The following is a 25,617-nucleotide window of genomic DNA, read 5'->3' as shown; positions in this document are numbered from 1 at the left end:
ATGTAAAATCTGAATAATCACCATGTGTTTATTACCACAAGTGCACATACAAATTTGTTAAACATTAACCTCCTTTTGGGTCAATCAATATTTACAAAATTATAAGTACCCAACTAGTTATATTCTAAAACAAATTAATTTCCACAATAGATGTTACTTTGGTGGCATATTATTTCAATTAGTTTAGTAATATATATATATAATCATAACAATATTTAAATTTAAAATTACACAAATTTTAGATCATAGTCAACTTTGATCAATTCTAGCCAAACATGATCAAACTATTCAAATCGATCAAATTTGATCAATCAGTCAATTTTGGTCAATAGCCTATTGGATCAAGACTTATTGGATCAAAGATCCATATAATTAGTTGATCCAAACTTTATCACCTAAGCCCGGAATCTTCTTGAAGCCCATAAATGCCTACATACTTAGTGGGCCAATCTTTTAGACTCTGTAAAGTTTAAAGAGAAAAATGTAGTTTTGATACCCATATTTTAACACATGAGCGATTTTAATCCCCAAATTTTGGACAAAAACAAATCTAATACCCAAATTTTCAACTATTGAGCACATTTAGTACCCTTGACGATTTTTTCCAAATTACTATCGAAAAAAGTTACGTGATAGTCATATGTCCAGCAACTATTGTATAAAAAAATGCCAAAAAAATGTAAAATTTTCTTCTGACACTATATATCGTGTAAAATATCCTTTTGACACTAAATACTAAGTTTAAGAACTAATAATTTTATCAAGTAAAATATTCTTCTGACACTAAATACTAAGTTTAAGAACTAATAATTTTATCAAAAGGATATTTTACATTTTTGGCAATTTTTTATTAATAATTGTTAGACATGTGACTATCACGTGACTCTTGCAAGTAGTAATTTGGAAAAAAACCGTCAAGAGTACTAAATGTGCTCAAAAGTTGAAAGTTTGGGTACCAAATTTGTTTTCGTCCAAAGTTTGAAAACTAAAACTGCTCATCTATTAAAGTTTGAGTACCAAAACTGTACTTTTCTCAAGTTTAAATGTTTTGTTTAACTTTATTAGGGTTCACTCAAAGAAGAGCAACCCTAATTTCTTTAACATAAATATATGCATATTGCTTTTTAAACAAGAATATAAGTCAAAGAATACACAAATCATGGTTGAAGCACTGCATGAATGCCACACGTACACAAGACTTAAAGACAGAAACCATGTAAACATGCAGTCCTAATTATCAGGACTGGTGCCTTAACATGTCAATAACTTATATGAAAACTCTCGGCTATTCAAACTTGAACACGGTTGTATTCATGCATATATCCAAAGCCGAATTCATGTGACGTACAAAATTGAACAATTGGCCATTCATACCATATAACCAAATTAAACACAAACAATTCTAAAAATCACAGGCAATTGGCCGATTCTTCTAGGACAAGTAAACTCGACTTTATTGGTCGATTCTTCACATACAGTAGACGCATATTATTCTAAATAATCGCAAATTACTAAATCACAAATTATTTCTTAATAATCAACCATATTTTGCTCTGATACTGCTTGTTATTGGTTGTTTATATTGATTTTTGATTAAAACCATGACCTATTAAATTTCGGAATCTTTATGGTGATTATTGGGAAATAATCAATAACAAAATTGCAAAAGCGCACTTGGATTCATGTTGACTGATTGGTACTTGAATCCTTAAAACCTTGAGGTGACATTTCAGATCAACACTATTCACTGATCTTTTGAGAGAACCCTTTTGTTTCTCTTTGGTATCTCTCTTGATGATGGGATATCAAGAGAGAACTATTTTGTAATACCAAAAAATACAATAATAAGAATAAGTGTGACTCGAGAACCATAATCCTACTTATAGATAATTTTTCTGTTATCTTTTGGAATTTCTATTTCAGTCCATCATAAAAAAAGAAATTATCCTTGAGTCTCTACGTATTAAAGACTCACATCCCATTAGATACATTAAAATCCAAACTATAATTGATCATTTTAATTGTACTTTAGTTTGTAACGCATAATAGTTAGCATATTAAATCAAGGCTCAAAATTAGAAATTTCTATATTATTATTTAGTAGTGCTTTAGTCAAATTAGGGTTTTAGTAATTCTACTGAAGTCAAGTTATGATAGTTTTATTGTTTAGAAATTAGTATCTTACTAAAAAATTTCTTATAGTTGTAAGATTTATTTATCACGTCATCTAGTTTATAAATAGGAAGTCATATTATTTTGTTTAGTTGAGAAGAGTGAAAGTTGAGAGCCTTGTTATTATGGTCTGTGATTGATGATATATTGTTGATTTATTCTTCTTCCCCCACACATATTCTTATGTGTGTAAATTGCCTCTGCACATATATTAATTTTATGAAATATATCTCCTATATATATTTTTGGCTTCTACATCTGGTATTAGAGGTTTAGGTTCGAGAAATTGATCCTGTGGTGCTTGTATACATTAAAGAATTGACCCGATTATAAGGGTTAATTGTGACTGTTTTTCGCTGTTAGAGTTAGACCATAAAAATTGCTACGAAGAAATTAGTTGATCGAGTTATTCCACAAGGTTGGTCATGGAGTATCTAGTTTGTGAGGAGTGGACCATAAAATTGGTTCGAGAATTATCAAATTGATTGATTGCGGATATTACGAAAGATATTGGAAAGGAATCCTATCAATTGAATTGTTATTATGAAAATCACAAAGTGAATTGTCAATAAATTGACATCAAATTGGGCGACAAAAGCAGTGTATCCAGAAACGTGGATTATTTTTGCAATTGAAAAATTAGTTGAGCAATGAGATAAATCTGTCCTGGTGCGTGAAATATTGCAGCTCCAAAGATCAAGGGAGATTATTGATCGTGATGGTGGTGAACCTGATTCAAGAAAGAGTTTGATTTAAAAGAGGCAATGTTGGCATATTAAATCAAAGTTCAAAATTAAAATTTTCTATATTATTATTTAGTAGTGTTTTAGTCAAATTAGGGTTTTAGTAATTCTATTGGAGTCAAATTATGGTAGTTTTATTGGTTAGAAATTAGTATTTTATTAGAAAATTTCTTATGGTTGTAAGACTTATTTATCAAGTCATCTAGTCTATAAATAGAAAGGTATATTATTGTGTTTAGTTGAGAAGGGTGAAAGTTGAGAGTCTTGTTATTATGGTGTGTGATTAATGATATATTGTTGATTTATTTCTCTTCCTCCACACATACTTGTATATATGTGTGTAAATTGCCTCTTCACATATATGGTTTTATGAAATATATCTCCTATATATTTTTTTGACTTCTACAATAATTATTTACGTATAAACCCAATGTTGGATTAAGGATCTAACACATTATTCTATTGTGAAGACCTATTGGGGCCGCTAATTGTCTGGCAGCAATTGTTTTTGCTATAGAAAGCCTTCATCTGAATCGTTTTGGACCAATCTGGGTTATCCTACCAGAGTTCAGTATGAGCAATAAGGCTAGCACATTGAGCGAGCTCATGGGCAGGTCTGGAACAACATCTCTTAGACTAAACAAACAACCAAAACCGCAACTGATGAAGGCAATTTCAATGTCATATACAAGAGCCAATGCAGATAAAATTAGAAAATCTCCAACATTGCCTTAATTGTATGCTTGCAGGATATTGTTGCATTATGAGTTGCACAAAAGCCACCCCATGTAGGCAAAACAAAGCCACTACTTCTCACGGCTTTGGGGGTATTCTCGTGTTACTTGTTGATGGTGGCGGACAAATTGTCAAGGTTCAAATTTACAGCTTAAATGTGGGAATTGTGAGCCTGATTCGAAAGTTAATTTTCACCGGATTTATAGGTGATTCCGCATTAATGATACATGGCCAATTAGGGTCGAATCTCTCATTATTAGTATTGCTGCATTGGACCAAAAACAATAAGTGTTCAAATGTTGTAAGAGCTCTGCTCTAAGGGTAATGGGTACACGTTTAAATTGAATGAATATTTGAGATTCAACACAAAGAGTCATTTTTGTGGTGTCTAGTGTTGAGTGCTTTCATTTGAGTACGTACCGACTATTATTCTCTCCTTCCTGATTTGTTTGTCGCATCGCATATCAGTAGCGAGCAATTTGTCAACAGATACGTTTTATCAACTAAAAACGTTGAAGAAGGAAATCTGCTCAACATTTATTTGGTGATGAGAATTCAAAAGTATTTAGGAATATTTGAAAAGAAACCAATAATGGCTGGGTATCATAAATGAAAAGCAGACTGGGCCGACTGGCTTCCAATAATTCCCAATTTACAAAGGGCGGGTCCCAAAATTCTGTTGAAGCACAATAATTTAGGATGGAGTGGTCCGAAGTTCTAAGGAAGATTGGTTTGTTTGGACATCATTTTATTTGTAAAAATAGTATATCATCACGTCATAAACATATTTCTTAATTAATTTTTTTTTTATTTTATATGTATTACATTATAAAAACAATGTTACGGTGTTTTTTTCAAATATTTATTTCAAATAATCCCCTGTCCAAACACATTCAACAATTTTGGATGGACCCAGAAGTACAATAATTTAGGATGGACTGGTCCCACAATAATTGCTCCTAGTGGCACGATATACTCTCACTCTTACTCTTCTCGGTCTATATAAGAATTTCGGTATAAGCCCAAGCCATTTCAAACCAAAGGCAAACTTTTGGAAGACAAGGAAATCATGGTGGCAATCAACAAGATTGGTGCTGCAATGGCAATTCTTTTTTGTGGTACGTACAATTTTCTATTCTTTTGTATATGAGTTAAACCTGTTGGGGCAATTTTAAAAAATAAAAAGAGAACCATTCATCCCATCTATAAAAAAAAAAATTGAGCATCTCCCGAAATTTATAAGGATGATTTTTCAAAATATTTGCGCATTCACCCCATACGAGATTTGGTTGGCACATGATTTAAAATGATTTTGGTACTGAAAACAGGAATTATGCTTCTGGGAGCAAATGTGGAAGTCATGGCTGTCAGGCCCGGGCCGATCGGGCCTTGCCCACTGTATTGCATAATGGTGGATTACGTGACCTGTGATGGAAAGAAGAAGTACCCAGGCTGCACCAATTGCTGCTACGACCAGGGCTGCACACTTCACTTTGAAGGTGGAACCTCCCAATATTGTACTTGGCCGCCTGAGCAACAAGTGGGGCTTGCTAATATCATGCTAAATAATATGCCCTTCTAAGTTTGTATTTCGGTTCCACGATGGTGGTCTGAATATAGCTATGGACTCTATCAGTGATTCATGAGACACTGAATCACGTTCAATAAAATGAGTACTTTTCTCATAAGAAACAACGTGCCATATATAATCAAATTCATGACACATCAATCACCTGGAATGATTAATTACGTCTCGAAAAACTGTACGTAATTCTCCCAAAAATACGAGGGAAGGAGAAAGAGAGAGATAGGGATGAGTGCTAAAACTGCTTCTCCAGTTGATGTGTAATTCTTACAACGTATGTTGTAAACTAACATAATTCTAGGATAATTGATATTTATCAAGTCATACAAATAAATTAGAGCAAAATTCACGGTTCATATTATAATCAACCAAGCTAAATTGGATAAAACTCAACTTAAGAAACCTCCCATGTGTAATTCGACAAAAGTTTCAAGAACTTAAACGATTCTTTCATTTTACTTGATCCACCAACTTCCCATGCATCATTTGCGCAGTATCATCCAGAGAAACATTATGAAGCCATTAGAGGATAGCCGTCATCGATAGCATTCATATATATCTCCATGAGATCAACATTCTAATCTCTTGACCTAGGCGCTAACTACTCAAAAATCAACCCCAACTAAAGCAGGTCACATTTTCTCACTTCCACCTTACCAATTTGACCCATTCTCCAAGACAATAAGAAGTATCCTTTCATATTGGATTTTTTTATTTAAATGTAAGTCAAAAAACATTTTTGCTCTAGTGAGATTTTACTTGATTTTGACTCTAAATTAACATTAGAAGAATATTAGGAAGAAAATTAGCTTTATTCAATATGGCAACCATATAGAAGGAATTCATGCATAAGTTCTTACTAAATTGATTCCAAAAATGTACATTGTACGTATTACTTTTTCAAAGTATGCTCTTTTTGTGTGGCACTTAGAGTAGCTAGTATAAGAGAATGTGCATTGCACATTATGCGTATTACTTTTTGTGATACTCGGTGACAAAGTTTTTTTTTCTCATGATTGCTAGAAATAAAAGAGATATTAAGTATTAAAGTGTTGTACTAAGACTAATTTTCTCCTTCAACGGAACATATAAAAAACTTCAACTGATTGTCAATCTTATTGAATGTCATAGAATTTTTAAATCAAGCTAAATTAAATTAAGAAGATAGACTTCTCACATCAAACTCCTTCAAAAATTTAATGAAATTTTAACAGACTTCACGACTATTTTCTTACGTTGATATATTTAACAAAGAAAAAGGTTCTTTCGCTGTGGTCCTCTCAGTAGGTATTTTCTTACGTTGATATATTTAACAAAGAAAAAGGTTATTTCACTGTAGTCCTCTCAGTAGGTACCCTTATCGATACTATATATATGCGGCATATAATCAACAATATGGAAGAGTCATTTAAAATCTAGCAAAGCATGCAAGCAAGAAATTAATGTTGTCACCTACCCCCAAGAAAAAGAAATTAATATTGATATCTTCTTACATTTTAATGTAGTACAACATGATGGTGGTTCCATTTTTATGTATTGATTGCTTCATTAATGTTGATATGGATACGTATCTAACTCGGGCTCTCACCACCAATTGATTTGGATAGCAAGTTATTTACATAAATTTATCTATTTGTATCATAAATATATTTTTAATCACAATTTTATCCCACAGCGATTATATCAAAAAGTGTCACATGGTTGCATCGGCCAAAATGGAATATATTTTGGTTAAAAAGTGCTACAATATTTTTTTTTTTTTTTAAAAAAAGATTATTTCAAATAATCTCTGGTCTGAACACATAATAGTTGCATTGGCCAAAATGGAGTATATTTTCGTTGGATGAGAGGGCAGTTCCTCTGGCGAATACCTACCTCTATGCGCAAAACATAAAGCACATTAGATATCATTCATATGATCTGATGTGATGTGGCGGTGGAACCCGCTTAATAACATGGCAATGTGATTTTAAACTCATGCAACAAAAATGTCGGCAACAAATCTATCATTTTGTTGGAAAGGTTCGAACCTATCTGATATGATAGCAATAAAAGAATCCAGATTCTCTACTACTTACAACAATTGGGCAAGTAAATTTCGATCCAAAAAATTGCTTGAGCCAGCTCTTGGGCTCGAGTAGTTACAATGGTGATTCTTGAACTTGCCCAAAACATTCTAAATATAGGTTTAGAATACTAAATTAATCTGCGCTATACTTTAAGTAACTAGCATATGGGAACGTGCGCTACACAATGTTTTTTTGATGCTTAATCACATAGTTTTTTTCATATCATGATTACTAAAAATAAAAGTGATATAAAGTATGCAAAGTGTTGTAGTAAGACACTAAGACTGATCTTCTCCTCCAACAAAACATAGAAGGTATCATGAACGGATCTTCTGTTCTACATCCTGTGTCACTTTCTGTCCCACTTTTTATTATATTGCTATTTCTCTTTCATAAACATCATGTTTTAATTCTTTTTTATTTCCTTAAGATCCAATAACTATTAATTGAGTAATACACAACATTTAACAAACTCAAAAAATCAAAATGCATAAAAAATGAGATTTTTTATGAATTTTCTGCTATTTTTTTTAATTTTCTATTATATATTGCTTTTTTGAAACTGTTGCATTTATTTTTTACTTAATTGATAATTATTGGATCTTAAGAAAATAAAAAAGAATTAAAATATGATATTTATGAAGGAGAAATAGTAATATAATAAAAAGTGGCACAGAGAGTGACACAGGATGTGAGACAGAAGATGAATTGAATGTCTTAATTATGATGTTTCATGGCTGGCACCTCAGACCCACGGAGGCCGGATAATGGCTGGGTGTCATAAAGGACAGGCATGCAAGTGGAGAAAAAATTGACGAAACTATCACGTGACTATTTTTTGCATGGGAACGTATAGGAAGGACCGGTCCCAATAACAATAATTTAGGATGGACGGGTCCCAAATTCTGAGGAAGATTGTGTTTGTTTGGATATCATTTTATTTGTAAAAAAATTATATATTTCAAATAAAGATAATCTCATCTCAAGATACTAATATTTCATTTTTGAACAAAAATATTAACTTCTAAGTGATATCTTGATGTAATAATAAATACTAACAATAAGAACATGTTAAAAATAAATTTTTATTTGGACTAGTTTATAATTCACATGTAAAATCTGAATAATCGCCATGTGTTTATTACCACAATTGCACATACGAGTTTGTTAAATATTGACCTCCTTTTGGGTCAATCAATATTTAGAAAATTATAAGTATCCACCTAGTTCTATTCTAAAACAAATTAATTTCCACAATAGATGTCACTTTGGTGGCATATTATTTCATTTAGTTTATTAATATATATATATAACCATACTAGTATTTAAATTTAAAATTACACAAAATTTTAGATCATAGTCAACTTTGGTCAATTCTAATCAAACATGGTCAAACTATTCAAATTGATCAATGATCAGTCAATTTTGGTCAATTAGATCAAGACTTATTGAATCAAAAATCTATATGATTACTTGATCCAAAATTTATCACTTAAGCCCAGAATCTTCTTGAAGCCCACAAATGCCTATATACTTAGTGGACCAACCTTTTAAACTTTGTAAAGTTTAAATATCTTATTTAACTTTATTAGGATTCACTCACAGATGGGCAACCCTAATTTCTATAACGTAATTATATGCATATTGATTCTTAAACAAGAATATAAGCCCAAGAATATACAAAATCATGGTTGAAGCAAGGCATGAAAGCCACGTACACAAGACTTAAAACAGAAACCATGTAAACGTGGTTTCAATAGAGAGGGAACAATATAGACAAGAAACCATGTAAAATATTTTAGAGGGAACAATATAGACAAGAAAGAGAGTTTCAAAAATAGTGGGGTTAACTTTGATAAGAATGAGAATTTTAAATATTTCAAGGGGTGCAAAAAAAGGGACACCTTAAAAATTTTACAAAGTTCTATGCCTAAAACAAAAATTTCTCAAAGTCGGGAGGGCAATTGGTCACCCTCAACTCCATTTGCCTCTGCCTCTATTATTAATGCATCAGCTTCTGCTGGTAGGTTTTCTTGAGGCTGGCACCTTTGCTATTGCTCCTCCTTCTATGACCGCTGCAAATCATTGAGCCAGTTCAGTTTAATAGTACTAGAAAATAATACCAATTATAAGAAAAAAGATATATAAATTTTATATACACTAACAGAATATATATAAGTGCGTTAAACATATTTCATATATGTAAAATATAATAGTTAAATTTAAATTGTGATCAGCTGTAGTGCATCCTGCTCCACTTGTGTATACAGTACTGTTAGTATGCACAAACTTTATCCAAGAAAAAAATGGCAATAAGAGGATACAAAATTTGTATGATATTCTAAAAGATGACTACAAGGATTCCTTCTCAAGTGGCTACAAAATTTAGTGGGCAAAATCCTATTTTAGATAGCAGATTCTACAATCCACCAAACTGTAAATGCATATTTAAGAACAAAAATTATTTTGCTGGGAAATGTCAATTTTAATAAAACTTGGGCACCCTTAAATTGAACAAGAGACAACGACTTTTTTTTAAAAAATTTTGACATTAAAAAAATAGATGATGGGAACAAACGTACGTGATTTTACTATGAATACCTATTAGGGCCACTAAGTGAAGAAGAGCTAACGATTTTTTAAGTTTAGGCCAAAAACAAACAGAGGATAGGGACAATCGTACGTGATTTTACGGTGAAAACCTATTGTCTGGCAACAATTGCTTTTGCATAGAAATCCTTAATCTGAATTGTTTTGGGACCAATCTGGGTTATCCTACCAGAATTCAGTATGAGCAATAAGGCTAGTACATTGAGCGAGCGCATGGTTTCATGCACCCTGACCTGCTAGCGTAATACGCACATTCACGTTTTGACACTTCAATGAGGCCGACACTTCGGATCCTGCTTGGACAAAATGGATCGATAAATAGAAGTACGTCTTGTTCATTAACATCTCGGAAATATTCCGACGTTGTTAGGGCAGTCAAACCAACTCTCATACGAGCTCCCGGCGGTTCATTCATCTGACCATAAACTAGAGCCACTTTTGATTTTGCAATTTTTTTTTTTATTAGTTACTTCAGATTCTTTTCAACAATGTTTTTTGGCAAATTAATCTTTTCCATTGCTGGAGAGTAAAGTTTAACAAGAGAGGTACTACTACCTCATATTTATGTCCACTAATTTCTAGCACTATACAATCGGAATCAAAATTGAAACATTCACTACCGAACAATTAACAAAGCAACGCTGATCAAATCTGGATTCCGATGCAAGCTCCCAATTTTCTTTAGCTCGAGGAACACCACGCCAAGAGGCAAGAATCATCTGAATAGCGGTGACAACCATTTCAACAGCTGCCACTTACAAGAAGTTTGAATTTGCTGGAAAATCTGTTTATTCCTTACTTTCAAGATAGAATGGAGTGTTATAGTTAATTTTATGAGCAAAACAATTTGAGCCAGCACCACCATTCAACTTCATTTTACCAAGTTGTATGTCTTCTAGTCCTGTATATCAAATATAGCAGTGGAATACTAGAGGAATTGCAGTAAACGAATAATTATAGTACGTAGTACCCAAATTGATCTAACACTTTTTCAACACAACTATTATTAATAAAGCAAGAGGAGTCCAGCTAGCTAGTAGCAGCTAGCATACTGCTCTTACAAAGTACCAGAGGACAAAACGATCAATAAACCTACACATTGTCAAATTACTAAAGAGCTACCGTTTTCTCACATATTGCCCAGGCTGTGAGTAGGATTCTCTTTGTAGATGTTACCGTTTTCTTAAATTGGAAGTCAGAAAATTTACAGTTTAAAAGAATGGAAGATTTGCATCCGACTTTTATTTCTGAAGATAGGACCTAATAGTAGGATATACTTATAACTCTTCCGGGTAATTATTATAGTGCTTGTATGCATGTAATTTGGGTTGAATATGCACTTAATCTAAATGTGTAATTACAACTTACTGTCTATGATTTATGTCACAAGGAAGACTGTCAGAGTGTGTATAATAGATCAGTGACACTAGTATAAATGAGAGCCATGATTGCTACACGATTGCCTTGAACTAGAGCAGCCAAGTCTTTGAGATTAGCATTTCTTGATTGACATGTGTTCATAAGTAGTGCTTCTGAATATACCTGTCTGGAAAATTATGGCCAAGGGCAAGCTTAGAACCTTCAAAATTGGGTGGGATATAGGTTTTTGCACTTTTATAGTTAAGCACTGTAGTGCCACGTTTGAATTTTAGGTCATCAGCTTTCTCCACCACCATCTAGCTCAGTGTTGCCTAAAATTTGGCAATGAATGAGTTTGACTTTTTTTCATGTTCCTCTTTATTAAGTTGATGCTTGTAGCTAAAGTTAGTCTGCACCCTTCAATCACCAAAATCCCCCCACTCTGACCTCTTGAGGAGAGGGATGGAGGGAAGAGAAGTTAAATAACTTTCATGACAATGTGTTGGTGTTCTTTTGGTTATAATATCCAAAACTGATTAATTATACAATAAACTCTATCACACCTAAGAAAAAATGTTCATTGAAAAACACCATTTCATAATGAAGGATGATGATTGATGGCTGACAACCTCAAATCCACAGAGGCCGAATAATGGATGGGTATCATGAATGAAAGGCTTGCCAGTGGAGAACAAAATGAGGAAATCAAAACGTAACTGATTTTGCATGGACATTGTACTAAAACGTGGAACGCATAGGAAAGGACTGGCTTCCAATAATTTACAAAGGACTAGTCCCAATATTCTGTTGATGCACATTAGTTTAGGATGGACCAGGAAGCACAATAATTTAATTAGGATGGACTGGTCCCAAAATTCTGTGGAAGCACAATAATTAAGGATGGCCCGCGCGGTCCCAAAATTCTTTGGAAACAGGTATGAATAGTCATATTTGGGGTGTACGGTGATGTTAATGTCAAATTGAGTCACCATTCGAAGGAGAAAAGAAAGGAATCTAGCGAAAAGAAAATGTGCATAACTAAGATGTTTGTCGAGTCTCTTAACTAAGATGTTTGTTGAGTCTCTCATTCTTTAACAAAAGAATCTAATAGTTCATTTTAAGAATATCAATTAGGGAAAAATCCACTTTTCGTTCTTAAATTTTGAGTTAGGTATACATTTCGTCCCCAAACTTTTGACGCACCACATTTAGTACATGAATTAATTATTTTGAATCACATTTAGACCAAAAACAATAAAATATTCAATTTGGATGGAGAAGACTGATGTGGACGTTAATTTTGATTGTGAAATTATTTTTACTTAATAACCACATGCCAAACACGTGACTTTCTCCATCCAAATTAAACAATTTATCGTTTTTGGACTAAATGTGACAAAATATAATTAATTTATGTATTAAATGTGGTGCAATCAAAAGTTTGGAGACGAAATGTGTCCATAATATTTTATTATTTATTAAGAAAAAATAATTATTTGTTATTTTTATTATATTAATTTCCAGAAACTCGAGCTAACGAGCTACTCACGAGTCAGAAATTCGAGCTACGTTACGAGCTGACAACTCGAGCTATTCGCGAGCCAGAAATCGAGCTACAACTCGCGACCCTTGTCGAGTCGAGTTCGAGTCTGGCTTTTCCTTGGTCGAGTTGAGCTCGACCTCAATTTTCTTGGCTCGTCGAGCTCGAGCTCGAACTAGACCCCACTTGTTATTAAGTTAAGTTCGGCTCGAGCTCGAACTAGACCCCACTTGTTATTAAGTTAAGTTCGGTTCGATAAATCCAAAACTCGACTCGATTCGACTCGTTTGCAGCCCTACTAAAATCACACTGAAGAAGGAAATTCCAACATTACGATGATGTTTCTACGAACATTTGAAACGAAACAAATGGTGGGCCCATGTGTTTTTAAAAAAGTTGTATGTCTTCTGTCTATCAAACATCGCTGTGGAATTATGATGTTTGATGGCTAACAACCTCAGGCCCACGGAGGCCGAATAATGGCTGGGTATCATAAATGACAGGCATGCAAGTGAAGAACAAATTGAGGAAACTAAAACGTGACTAATTTTGCATGGGAATTCTACTGAAGAACGGAATGTATAGAAAGGACTGGTCCCAATAATTGACGAAGGACTGGTCCCAAATTTTTGCCGAAGCACAATAATTTAGGATGGACATGGATGCACAATAATTTAGGATGGATTGGTCCCAAAATTCTGAGGAAGATTGTGTTTGTTTGGATATCATTTTATTTGTAAAAACTTATATAATTGCATCGTAAATATATTTCTCAAGTGCTTTTTTATTTTTCTATCTCTCTTTGTATTTCATATACATCATATTACAGAAAGTGTTACAGTAGTTTTTCAAAATATTTATTCCAAATAATCATCTATACAAACACATTCAATAATTTTGGATGGACCCGGAAGCACAATAATTTAGGATGGACTAATCTTGCAATTCTGTGGAAGCACAATAAGCAGAATACTTCCACCTAGTAGCTTGATAGACTCTCACTCTTTACGCTTCTCAGTCTATATAAGAACCATGGCAAATCGGAATCAGCCATTTCAAAGCGAAGGCAAACTTTTGGAAGACAAGGAATCATGGCAATCAACAAGATTGGTGCAATGGCTATTCTCTTTTGTGGTATGTACAATTTTATTCTTTTGTATGCGAGTTAAAACCTGACTATTCATCCGATCTATTTAAAAAAAAGAAAGAAAGAAAAACAGTTTCTAGCAGTTTTCAAAATTTATAAGGATGATTTTTCAAAGTATTCGCACATTCACCCCATACGGAATTTGGCTTGCATATGATTTAAAATGATTTTGGTACTGAAAACAGGAATGATTCTTCTGGGAGCAAATGTGGAAGTCAAGGCTGTCAGGCATGGGCTTCTCAGGCCTTGCCCACGAAATTGCATGGGGCCGACCGAGTACAAGATCTGTAATGGAACGAAGACCTACACAGATTGCACCAATTGTTGCGTCTCCGACGGCTGCACTGTTTACTTTATTGGTGGATTTTCAATAGACTGTAAATGGCCTTATGCAACATATTAATCTCATGATTGGGGTTCTGTACTCTGGACTCCTAATATCATACTAAACGAGTACTAAATAATGGGCAATGTACGTTTCTTTCAGTTTGTATTTTAGTTTCCGCGAGGGTGGCATATAACTATGTAGTCTATTAGTGATTCATGACACAGTGAATCATGTTCAGTAAAATGAAAGTACTTTTCTTATAAGAAACTATGTGCCATGCATAACCAAATTCGTGATACATCACCTGGGATGATTAATTACATCTTGAAAAATTATAATTCTTCCAAAAATAGGAGGGAGAAAGAGTGAGAGAGATAGAGATAAGTGCTAAAAGTGGATCCAGATATTATCTAGTTGAGTTTTGTCTAATTGATATAATTCGTACAATATGTGTTGTAAATTACTAAAATTTCGGTATAATTATGAAATTTGCCAACTCATATAACTAAAGTAGAGCAAAATTCACAATCACACTAAAACTATATGAGTTTATATCAAATCTTATAAATATTATATCGACCACACTGAATTGGGTAAAACTCAACTCAGGAAACCCATTGTGGCTAAAAGTTTCAAGAACTCGAGGATTCTTTCAATCTACTTGATCCACCAACTTCTTGTGCGTCATTTGTTCAGTATTATCCAGAGTAATATTATGGAGCCTTTAGAGTACAGCCTTCATTGATAATGTTCAAATATATCTCCATGAGATCAATATTCTAATCTCTTGACTTGTGCACTAATTACTCGAAAATCAACCCCAACTGATGCAGGTCACATTTTCTCACCTCCATCTTAACACTTCGACCAATTCTCCAAGACATAAAGAAAAGTCCTTTCCTATTGGATATTTTTTTAAATAAAAATAAAAAACATTTCTAGCTTTACAGATATTTTACTTGATTTTGACTCTAAATCAACATAAGAAGAATATGAGGAAGAAAATTAGCTTACATAAAATAATTAAGATAACGTGCGTTACAAGTTTTTTGCTCCTTTTGTCTTGTACTTAGGGTAACTAGTATGAGAGAATGAGCATTGCATGCTGTACATATTACTTTTTTGTGATACTCAGCCACAAAGTTTTGTTCTCATGATTATTAAAAATAAAAGAGATGCTAAGTATGTAAATCGTTGTATTACGACTAATCTTCTCCTTCAATTAAAACATATAAAAACTTCACAACTATTTTTATTGAGTTTGGTACATGCTTTTATTGAATACTCAAACTAAAATTATATAGAGGAACATGAAGGATAAGATTGTATTCAAGCAAAAAGAGGAGAAGCTCCCGTTACCAAATTCATTGTTTTGATACAAAACCATTGTTTTGAAACTCGGATCGGTGATCGAACTGGTAAAGTGGCCGGATCATGATCCAAGCGGCTTAACAAATTCATCCCCGGTTCATTGATTTATTTGTTTATTTTTTATTTTAAAAATAACAAATAACAAATAATCAGAAATATGTAAAATCAACATAAAAATCCTAAATTTTGTAATATCTTCTGGAGTAGATTTATTGATCTAGTACATTCTAATTCATCTACCAAATAAAAGAAATATACTTCATAAAAAAATAAAGAATCAACAAAAATATGAGCAAATCTATTCAATATCTTAAATTAAACAAAGAAGAGTTTAACTTTCCCAACTCAAAAGAAAATCTAATAGGATTTGTAAAATTAAATCCAAAAAATGTAGAAAAAATCATGAATATCAAAACAAAAGATAGAAGAGGAAAGGGTAAACAAGTGTGCTTTTTTATCTACCGAGTTCAACTTCATTATTGTCTTCACCGTCAATAATGTAAAAGAAAAGATAGAAGAGAAGAAGGAAAAATGATATAAAAAAAATGAGGAGATGAGTAGAACTTTTAGAGTGGCTCCGGTAGGTGAAGATTCTTAAAGGAGGAAGAGGATTGATAGTTTCTTTAGTTTTTTGTTAGATTAGTCATTTTATTTTTAAATTGGGCTAACTAAAGTTTTTTTTTTTAATTTGAGGAAAAATGGCCATCAACCAACTTAATTGCAGTAGCAGATAATTAGTTGTCGTTGTTGGTCTTTGATAGAATTTAAAAGCTCAAAAAACTGAGCAGCCCGTAGAAAAAGGTCCAACTTCGAAGTCAAAATTCAAAAAATCGGACTTGACTAGTTTAATCAGTTTATTCCGATTCACTGATTTTAACCAACTTTTTTGACTGGTTTTTTTTTTTTTTAACTTTTCATTTTTCTCACAGAAGTAGATTGGTATCATTGCCGGTTCACGGCCCGACCAATCAAACCCGTTAATCCGATCCAATTCTTGAAACACTGGGATGGACCAGGGAGGACAATAATTTAATTAAGATGAACTGGTCCCAAAATTATTTGGAAGTATAATATGTAGGATGGACTGGTCCCAAAATTCTGTGAAATAAGGTAAGAATAGTCGCATTCATGGGGTACCGTGATGTTAGCATCAATTTGAGGGACTTCGAGCCTAGATCGGAACGGTGTAATACTTTTTGTATATCTTGTAATTTTTTGTGAATTATTTATAAAATTTTATATCAAAACACACAATTATTATGCATAAGATCTATGAACGATAATAAAATATCACACTCGTGTTGTAAGCTTGACAACTATTTAATTGTCAAACTCCTCCAAAAATTTAACGGAATTTTAAAATACTTGACAACTATTTTATTGAGTTTGGTGCACCCACGTGCTTAATGCTCAAACTGAAAGTGCTACTTCACAAACGACATATACTACTTTTTGTATAGAAATTCACATGCAAGATTAAAGCCATCAACGGAAATTCACAAAAGTTGATATATTTAACAAAGAAAAAGGTTCTTTCACTGTGGTCCTTTCAAGAGGTACCCTTATCCATACTATATATATGTGGTATATAATCAACAATATGAAAGAATCATTTAAAATCTAGCAAAGCATGCAAGCAAGAAATTAATGTTGTCAAGTACCCTCAAAAAAAAAAAAGAAATTAATGTTGTCTTCGTACATGTTTAATGTAGTACAACATGATGGTTCAGTTTTTATGTATTGATTGCTTGATTAATGTTGATATGGATACATATCAAACTCGATTGGGCCCTCACAACGAATTAGTTTGGATAGCAAATTATTTACACAAATTTATCTGTTTGCATCATAAACATATTTTTAATTACATTTTTATCTCACTGGCATCACATCAAAAAAGTGCTATATTATTTTTTAAAAAAATTATCCCAAATAATCTCTTATCCGAACACAGTCACATTGGCCAAAATGGAATATATTTTCACTGAAAATGCTACAAGTAGAATATATTTTTAGATAAATATTTTTCTGCGTCTCGAGCTGCAAGTCTAAGGAAGGGGATATGCGGTATCAAGCAGCATCCAGGAGAGTCGTTGTATGATTATTGGGAGCGGTTCAAGAAATTGTGCATCAAGTGCCCTCAACACCAAATAAGTGAGCAATTGCTCATCCAATATTTTTACGAGGGGCTACTTTTCAGAGACAGGAGTATAATTGATGCTGCAAGTAGAGGAGCATTGGTGAACAAGACTCCTTGAGAAGCGTGGATGCTAATTGAAGGAATTGCTGAGAATTCGCAGCAGTTTGGTATGAGGGAGAATGTCCTGACATGCAAAGTGAATGAGGTAGAAACATCTTCTATCCAACAACAATTGACTGAGTTAACATCTTTTGTTAGGCAATTAGCTGTAAGAACTGCATCACAAACCAAAGTGTGTGGGATTTGCACTGCTATGGGTCATTCTACAGAGATGTGCCCAATGATTCAAGAAGAAAGTGCGGAGCAAGTGAACATTGCTGGTCACGCGCCTGCGCAAAAAAGTAATATGACCCGTACTCGAATATGTACAATTCGGGTTGAAGAGATCATCCTAACTTCAGCTATGGAGGAAATAGGCAATCAAATTTCGCACCAAATAGGCAGCAAGGGTATCAACAACATTATCAACCTCGCCCGCCACCACCCCCTTCAAACTCAAGTCCGTCTGTGGAGGAGATGATGAAGCAATCAATTGCTAATCAACAAAAGACAGATTCTGACCTACAAAGTATGCGAAATCAATTGGGACAGATGCAAGCAATGCAGAGTTAGATGAGTCAGATGGCGATAGCAATTAACCGCCTAGAATCCCAAGTCTAAGAAAAATTACCGTCTCAACCTGAATTGAACCCGAAGAACGTAAATGCGATGACTTTAAGGAGCGAGAAGGAAATTCAGGGACCCGAACTCACGATTTCAAAGGACAAGGATGAGAAAAAAATTGAAAACGGGCTTGAGAAGGAGGACAGAAAGGGCAAAAATTCAGTGGTACTCTCTGACCCGATCGTTGAAGTAAAAACTCATCTGCCTCCCTTTCCTAGCAGGTTGGAGAAACCGAAGAAACAGGATAAGGAGAAAGAAATCCTGGAGGTGTTCCGCAAGGTAGAGATCAATATTCGCCTATTAGACACAATCAAACAAGTGTTGAAATATGCCAAGTTTTTGAGGGACCTGTATGTCAACCGAAAGCGACTGAGGGGAGATGAAAGAGTTATTGTGGGGGAGAATGTGTCAGCGGTTCTCCAGAGGAACCTCCTACCGAAGTGCGGGGACCCAGGTATGTTTACTATTCCCTGTAAGATAGGTAACACCTTGATTGGAAAGGCCATGTTAGACGTAGGAGTTTCGATTAATGTCATACCAAAATCCATATATGTTTTTTTGAATTTGGGCACTCTAAAAGAAATTGGGATAACAATCCAATTAATTGACCGAATCAATGCATACTCTAACGGGTTGATTGAAGATGTTTTGGTGAAAATTAATGAATTGGTTTTTCAGCGGATTTTTATGTATTTGATATGGATGATGAAGACTCCTATGACCCATCACCCCTTATTATTAGGTAGATTCTTTTTAAGCACGACACAAACTAAAATAGATGTTAACAATGGCACATTATTCATGGAGTTTGACGGGAAAATTGTTCATTTTAATATCTTTGATACTATGAAATACCTCTCAAACTCTAATTTTAACTCTATTTTCTCTGTAAGTGCTATTGATCCTGCGGTGCAGGAAGTGTTTGAAACTGTTAGCAGGAATGAATTGAAAGTTGCTTTAACCAAGCACCTCGAGTTGGAAACAACTCCTAAGGTAGAATGGAGTAAAGATCTGAAATGTACAATAGGGACTTACACTCATTGCCAACCACGACGAGGAGGTATGAACTCGCACCTGCTTTTGTACCCGAATCTCACCAGAGGGTACTACCATCTGTGGTGCAGGCACTTGTATTTGAGTTGAAACCTCTGCCGAATCACTTGAAATATACGTATCTAAGTGAGAAAGAAACACTCCCGGTAATTATCTTAGCGGCGCTCTAAAAAATCCAGGAGGAGAAGTTAATCCGGATCCTTAGAGAATATAAAGAGGCGATAGGGTGGACCATCGCCGACAGTAAGGGAATCAGCCCCTCTATGTGTATGCATCGCATAAGGTTGAAAGAAGATGCCAAACCTGTACGGCAAGCTCAAAAGAGGCTCAATCCCCTCATGATATAAGTGGTGAAGAAGGAGATATTGAAGTTGCTAGACGTGGGGATCATATTCGCAATATCAGATAACCCATGGGTGAGCCCTGTACAGGTAGTCTCGAAGAAAGCATAAGTAACCGTGGAGGCCAATACAGGTGAGCTTGTGCCAGTACGCAAACCCACCGAATGACGACAGTGTATTGACTACCGCAGATTGAACGCTGTCACGAAAAAGGATCATTTTTCTGTTCATTTCATTAACCAAATAGTTAAGCGTTTAGCTTATCGGGCTTATTATTGTTTCTTGGATTGATTTTCAGGATATTTTCATATTACAATCGCATCAGAGGATCAAGAGAATATGACCTTCACGTGCCCGTTCGGGACCTTTGCATATAGACGGATGCCATTCGGGTTGTACAATGCACTTGCAACATTCCAGAGATGTATGGTAAGCATCTTTTCAGAATATGTAGAGAAAATTATTGAGGTTTTCATGGACGATTTTAGAGTGTATAGTGATAGTTTTGATATCTGTCTAGATAACCTAAAATTGATCCTGTTGAAATGTATAGAGACTAATCTCGTGCTTAACTGGGAAAAATGTCACTTTATTGTTGAACATGGGATAATCCTAAGTCATGTTGTGTCTTCTAAAGGTATTGAGGTTGACAGGGCTAAAATAGACATTATATCTGCTTTACCTTACCCTGCGAGTGTGCGGGAAGTGTGCTCTTTTCTTGGACATGCAGGGTTTTACCGAAGGTTCATCAAGGATTTTCAGAAGATTAGAGCCCTGTTGTTCCAGCTTTTACAAAAAGATGTGGCCTTCGAGTTCGATGATAAGTGTGTGAGAGCCTTCGACATGCTAAAGAAGCTGTTGACCTCGCCACCTATCAGCCAACCCCCTGAGTGAAATCTACTATTTGAGATCATGTGCGACGCCAGTGATCATGCTGTGGGGGCTGTGTTGGGGCAACGAGTAGGAAAGACAGCTCACGTCATCTACTATGCATTCTGAATCTTGAATGGGGCTCAACTGAATTACTTCACCATTGAGAAGGAGTTTCTTGCGGTTATCTTTGCATTAGAAAAGTTTCGGTCATATTTGTTAGGTGCTAAAGTTATTGTATTTTCTGATCATACAGCGTTGAGATATCTAACGATCAAGAAAGATGCGAAATTGAGGCTCATCAGGTGGATATTGCTCCTGCAAGAAGTCGACCTGAAAATGAGGGATAAAAGAGGTTCAGAGAATTTAGTAACTGACCACTTGAGTCGTATACCAGTTGGAGAGGAGAACGAGCCATTGAAGGATGCATTCCATGAAGAACACTTATTTTCTTTAAATTCGCAATTGCCTTGGTATGCGAATTTAGTAAATTACCTAGTAACGGACAATTTCCCTGCAGGTTAACCAAAAACAAGGAGGGACAAAATGAAGAGCGATGCCAAATACTTCATCTGGGATGACCCGTACTTGTGAAAGAGATGCGCTAACCAAGTAATGAGAAGATGCGTGAGTGACAATGAATTTCAGTTAATTTTAATTTTCTGTCATACTTTTGCCTGTGGAGGTAGTTTTGGACCTAAGTGAACTGCGCATAAAGTATTAGAGAGTAGATTTTATTGGCTTTCATTGTTTAAAGATGCAAATGTGTTTTGTAAATCCTGTGATCGATGTCAAAGGGTAGGTAATATAGCCCGCAGAGATCATATGCCCCAAGTTCTGTTGATTTTTGTAGAGATTTTTTATGTTTGGGGTATAAATTTTATGGGGCCTTTTCCTACCTCATTTGATTTTTATATACATATTGTTGGCAGTCGATTATGTTTCCAAATGGATGGAGGCTAAGTCCACCCGAACTAATGATTCGAAAGTGGTTACAAATTTTATCAAGTCTAATATTTTTGTACGTTTTGGGATGCCAAGAGTCATTGTTAGTGATAGGGGAACGCACTTCTGCAATAAGACCATAGCTGCGCTGTTCCGACGGTATGGTGTGCTCCACAAGGTCTCAACATCGTACCATCCTCAGACCAATGGTCAAGCGGAGGTCTAGAATAGGGAGATCAAATTTATACTGGAGAAAATGGTGCGACCCGATAGGAAGGACTGAAGTCAAAGGTGGAAAGATGCACTCTGGGCCTATCAGACTGCATACAAGACCCCTATAGGGATGTCGCCCTACAGATTGATATTCGGGAAGCCGTGTCACCTTCTAGTAGAATTTGAGCACAAGGCTTTTTGAGCAATAAAATAGTGTAACATGAATCTTGAAGAGGCCGGTGCCTAGCGGAAGTCAGACTTGCAAGAATTGGAGGAGATTCGGAACGAAACATATGAGAATGCATCAATTTACAAGGAGAGGAGTAGGGCGTTCCATGACCAACAAATCTCTAAAAGACTTGTGTAGTTGGTCAAAAGGTTCTCCTATACCAATCCAGGTTAAAACTATTTCCAGGTAAGTTACGTTCCTGTTGGATTGGCCATTTTCTTGTCACTCATGCCTTTCCTTATGATGCAGTTGAAGTCCAGAGCATTAAGATAGACAAGAAGTTTGTGACGAATGGGCATCGTCTCAAGCACTATTACGAAGGCTTCCCAAGTGGAGAAGTGGAGATGATACGTCTGGCTGCACCAACTTGTTTCAATTAATGACACGTGGCCATGTCTAGCCAAAGACATTAAAAAAAGGCGCTCATTGGGAGGCAACCCAATGTCTTTTAATTGTTTGTTCAGTTTTGTTTGATAGCTTAAATATGTTTTTCTTTCTTGAGTTTGACAGATTTCTGGCTTCAATTTTGGTTTTTGATGATTCATAGGTATCTCTCTGACTTGACGTGCCCGCATCAACTGGACGCGTGGCAAGGTGCAACTTCTTGATGCTTGGTTAAAAGGGTTTCCACCCTCATGACGTGATGTTCGCGGGAAAGGTAGGCATTCAAACCTCGAAAAATTTTGAGGTCATTTTAATCTCGAATTTTGAATTTCGAAAATAAATTTTGTTAATAATAATAATAATAAAAATAAAAATTTTTAATTAAATTAAAAAAATTAAAATTAAATTTTTTTTTCCCGTTTAACCGTAACTTTTTTTTATTTTCAAAATTCAAATTTTAAAATTTAAGTTCTAAAAATAAAAAAAAAACTACTTTTCTTTTCTTCTTTTTCCTTCTTTTTTTTTTCTTTCTTTCTTCCTCTTTTCTTTCCCTCTTCTCCCCTGTTTCTCTTTCTCTGTCGATTGAAAGCCCTTTGCCGCCGTCGTAACCGCCATCTCCTCCCCTCATTGCTATCATGCGCCGTCATCGACGCCAGCCGCAACGGCAGCCCACCTCGCTCAGCCACGGTCGCGCCGCCCCTTGCTCAGAAAAATAGAAAAACGTGATAAAAAAAGATGAATGTTGTGTTAGTGTGTGATAAAAGTCTGCTTGCCGATTTATGGATTTAATGTTGAGATTTTGGTTAATAGTTGGACCATTTGTTGATGAATGTTGAGGGACCATTCATTTTCCTTATATTAGTTTGCCTTAAATTGGAGGAGTTTGTGGTTTAGAAACTAACCGGTGTGATGTTTCTTGGATCTTGACCATTGATGCTTGATATTTGTTTTTCTTGGTATCTTGGCAATAAGGTAGATGGAGCCATAGCCATTGTCAAATATTGGTATTTGTTTGCTATTCTCATGCTTGAGAACAAGCATGGTTTAGGTGTGGGGGGAATTGATAGGTTGTAATTTTATCATTTATTTTATAATTAATTTCCCTTATTACCTAATCAAATGCGGATTAATTGTCAGATTTTACTCATTTGTGGCATTTGTACTTATTGCAGGGAGTTGGAGCAAAATGTGATAAATAGGCGCAAATTTCACACTACAAATACTGCTTGGCGTGGCCACGTCAACTCAGGCCTTAACATGTCAAGAAAGTTCAAGAAAGACGTGCGACACCTGCTCGTGTCTGGAAGTACAAAATGGGACGCAACTATTCCGTTAGTTGGTTATTTGAGTTTCAGCAAAGGAAGGAAACTAACTAATAAGTAAGTTTCCTTTTTTTTTTTTTTTTTTGTGTGGGGGCGGCTGAATAGAGAAACAGAAGAAGTGGAAGTCAAAGTTTGATTAGGACTCTAGGCTTTGGAAGTAGAGGTAGCCGCAAAGTACGGAAGAGATTAGCTTTTCTCTTGGACTTTTGTTTTTCGTCTTGGGTTGGTTTTCTTCCCCCTCTCTTGGATGTCAGGGACAATTAGAAACAAATGAATGATTCGCTGTAGCTTTCTTCTCTTTTGTAATTCGAACAAATTGAATTTTGCCGATCAATGACAAAGGCCGCAAATTGTTCCTTCCGCTTTGTGTAGGTGCTCCTCATCGGGGATGAACTAAATCATTTTCTCTAGTCAAGAAACAACGGAGGTTTTGGTTCGTCTGAAAATTATGAGATCAATTTAATTTAATTTTTTCCTTTTATTTATTGGTATTCACATACTCTCTGATTACAGTGTTTATGATTGTTCAATTAATTGATTGTATTGGATCCGGATAATTAGTTAATTTGGTAATCTATTGTCAATTGGGGCATTAAATCCGTAATTGTTTAATTGCTCTGAACTGGTGACAACTGGCATGATTGGATTTGTGTCGGGGGAATACGCGAGCTAACCTGAAATAACCCTGGTAGTGCGTTATTTGGTTAGAATAGGGCTCCTCTAATACGTTAGGCAATTGGAAAATTAAATCTTACGGGCATACCAAAGATTATTTTTCAATTAGACCAGTGATTAACGAGCGTACCTTAATCACCGACACAGTATGGAGGAGTTGACTGTCATCGCTTGTTTGGCAATTATAACCTATTTATTAGTAAAAAATTGGAATTGCATTTGCATCAATGATCAATTAGGTGAACCATTGCTGACGTTATTTCTTGGCTAGACTTTTAATTATTATTACTCTGATTTTAGTGAATTGTCATTTAATTTTTAGTTGGCTATTTTTTTTTTAGTTAAACTGCTTTAATTGTCATCCTTTATACAAAAACATCCCCCGTGTTACTTTGAATTTCAAAAGAGACAAATATCCCCATCCCTGAGGATACGATCCTATTTGCCCTGTTTACAAATCAATAATTATTTGTGAAAAAGCCATCCCATTCGGATATATTGGATCAAGCAAACTCTTCGGGAACAGGGTGAATCAAGTAACCCATTGCACACCTAGAGTCCCTGCTCCAGTATTTGGAATCGGGTTTTGGTTATTTTAATTGGCAATTAGGTTTATTTTTATTATTGCACAGGCATCGACAACCTGTCAGCTTGGGTGATTAGGTCTCAATAGTTCTTGAACTCTGAAGTCAATGTGTCCGGGCCTGTTTAGTGTATTTGTGGGTAGTGGTAAAACGAGAAGTTGAGATTTGTTGGGCAAGACAAGTAACAATTGTAAAATTAAGCGGCATTTGTACATTTTTGTTTAAAACTCGGGTTGAGGAAATCTAACATTTAGGAGTATATTATCGAGAACTTTTAAGATTATAGTGGGATATAAAAGGATTTTTGGAATCTTAGGAGGCACAAAGTCTATTGAATGTGAGATTTTTTTTTTCAATATAAATGAGAAATCTCGAATTCGAAACCTTTCACTTACACTCATTCCCATCATATCACCTAACCTATGCTTCCCTCCCAAAAATTAAGAACTTTTAACAATCTGGAACTTTTAAGATTATTT

General features: G+C 34.8%; 3 long non-coding RNA genes and 1 other non-coding gene across 4 annotated transcripts; 2 read left to right on the top strand and 2 right to left on the bottom strand.

The window, feature by feature from the left end:
• The first annotated feature begins 4,650 nt into the window (after positions 1-4,650).
• Positions 4,651-5,345, top strand: LOC113703245 (uncharacterized). The gene is made up of 2 exons (XR_011820018.1): positions 4,651-4,768; positions 4,979-5,345. It is a non-coding gene; the product is annotated as an uncharacterized lncRNA (long non-coding RNA).
• An 8,463-nt stretch (positions 5,346-13,808) lies between these two features.
• On the top strand, positions 13,809-14,555 carry LOC140012545 (uncharacterized). Its single transcript, XR_011819730.1, has 2 exons — positions 13,809-13,947; positions 14,146-14,555. It is a non-coding gene; the product is annotated as an uncharacterized lncRNA (long non-coding RNA).
• A 3,063-nt stretch (positions 14,556-17,618) lies between these two features.
• LOC113703616 (uncharacterized) lies at positions 17,619-19,095 on the bottom strand. Its single transcript, XR_003451498.2, has 2 exons — positions 18,530-19,095; positions 17,619-18,420 (listed from the first exon to the last, which is right to left on the bottom strand). It is a non-coding gene; the product is annotated as an uncharacterized lncRNA (long non-coding RNA).
• LOC113705180 (small nucleolar RNA R71) lies at positions 17,705-17,811 on the bottom strand. Its single transcript, XR_003451828.1, has one exon. It is a non-coding gene; the product is annotated as a small nucleolar RNA R71 (small nucleolar RNA).
• Positions 19,096-25,617: the final 6,522 nt, after the last annotated feature.

The sequence above is a fragment of the Coffea arabica genome, chromosome 8e (assembly GCF_036785885.1).
Source record: "Coffea arabica cultivar ET-39 chromosome 8e, Coffea Arabica ET-39 HiFi, whole genome shotgun sequence".
Taxonomy (NCBI): Eukaryota; Viridiplantae; Streptophyta; class Magnoliopsida; order Gentianales; family Rubiaceae; genus Coffea; species Coffea arabica.
Note: the sequence above shows the minus strand (reverse complement) of the source record. Positions and strands in the feature narration are given on the sequence as shown.